Below are 1,902 nucleotides of genomic sequence, written 5' to 3'. Positions count from 1 at the left end.
CCCTATAACTATTACAAAAACACAAAATAACTATAATTAAGTATTTATATGTGTGTACAAACTGTTTATACTATCAAAAAGCCTGTGTTTTTTGGGTTATTAACAAAGTTCATGTACTCAGACCAGTAATATTCGGGGTCACAAGTTTTTGCCATGAATATTTTGTGGGTCAGAAGATAAAAAGTTTGGGAACCACTGTTCTAGATCATAATTCCAAATTTGAGAGCTTTCAAATATTATTTCCCAGATTGGAACTCAAAAACTAAAACTTCTGAGTACAAATGAAATAAGACATGATACCTTCTGAAGTCAAACTTTTGGTTTTTGAGATGTTCCAGTTTTCTGATGTGGAACTTGGAAAATCTGGAGTAAAAATGGAACAAATCACAACAACAAAAGAAACAAAAGCAATACAGCTGAATTTAATAGAATACAATACAATAAAGAGACAGTTTAGACTGTATGATTTAAATTCAGAAATACAATGTAATACTATATATTACATTTCCTGTTTGAGTATATTCAAATCCAAATTGTTTAGGCTCAAGCTTTTAACTTAAGTTTTGCTTTGTGTGTGTGTGTGTGAATGTGTCTTTGTGTGAGTGTGTATGCTTAACCCCCAGTGTCTGTTGTTTGTATATTGACTTTGCAGTATTGATCACAGAAAATAGCAGGGTGGTCCAAATCATTGCATCCTGAAACCGAAGAACAGCCCTGTGCTTCTCAAAGTCTGGCAAACAAATAGCGGTGAGAGTTGAACTGACCTTAATCAACTGCTCCTTTTAGTCTGCCAAACCTGAGCCTGCAGGCCTGACTGTTGGTCTGCAGGGCCAATTTATGAGTAACACGTCTCCCATCCGTGTAATTCACAATCTGACCTCGGCTGTTTGACCTATTGATTTTTTTTTTTTTTACTAGAGCGGGGCTCCTAAAGCATTGCCAGTTGGTGGGACTCCATGAAGAATATACATGTGTTCCAGCACCGTGGCTCCAGCAGACCCAGTGATTATCCAGGGGGGCTTACTGCAGGGAAGGTGAGGATGGTTCTGGTCTGCTTGGCTGGTCGGTGCGGTGCCCCCTCGGGTGTCTAAATGGGATGGCTCCCACAGGATCCACTCCTAATATTATTTTCTATGAATAGCTGCTGCATTGCGGATGAAGAGAAGATACTGAAAGGAAGGAAATGTGGAAGAAGACTAGTAATGGATGGTAAAAGGGTAATGTTTTGTGGAGAGATGGGGGTAAAAAGCTGTATGGATTACTTTCATACCTCAGCAAAATAAAATGCTATTGTTTTCATGCACAAACAAACAGATAAACTGAAACTAAAGGCACAGTTGCATTAAGATGACGAGGGTAGAAGTTACAGAGACAATTTACTAATTTTCTTTCAAATAAAATGTGTAAATTGCTTAACTCAACTGGGTTTAGTGGAACCAGTTGACATAACTTGATTAAGTCCAACACTTAACATAGGAATCCCCACATTTGACCAGGAAATCAAAAGTTTCTGCAGGTGAATATGTTAAACCTGACAATATACAAATTAAATACTGCCCACATACTGCACTAATGCTCTTTTGTTGTCCATTTACTGTTTTTTTTTTTTTTGTTCTATGACGCAATTTTCTTAAGTTCACCAGTCTAAAGCAGTCAGCTGTAAGATCATCACACTGGAGAAGCTATTTGATCAAACCTGCAGGCAAACTAAAATAATCCAATAATATAACAATAAAAAATGAAAAGGCAACTATAATATGAAAACTTTCCCAGATCAACATTAGAGTAGCCTTCTATTGGGTTTTATTATATTATCCATCCATCCATCCATTTTCTTCCGCCTATCCGGGGTCGGGTCGCGGGGGCAGCAGCTTCAGAAGGGAGGCCCAGACCTCCCTCTCC

Source organism: Austrofundulus limnaeus, unplaced genomic scaffold (assembly GCF_001266775.1).
Source record: "Austrofundulus limnaeus strain Quisiro unplaced genomic scaffold, Austrofundulus_limnaeus-1.0 Scaffold99, whole genome shotgun sequence".
Taxonomy (NCBI): domain Eukaryota; kingdom Metazoa; phylum Chordata; class Actinopteri; order Cyprinodontiformes; family Rivulidae; genus Austrofundulus; species Austrofundulus limnaeus.
The sequence above is the reverse complement of the archived record's forward strand: the minus strand, read 5'-3'. Positions refer to the sequence as shown.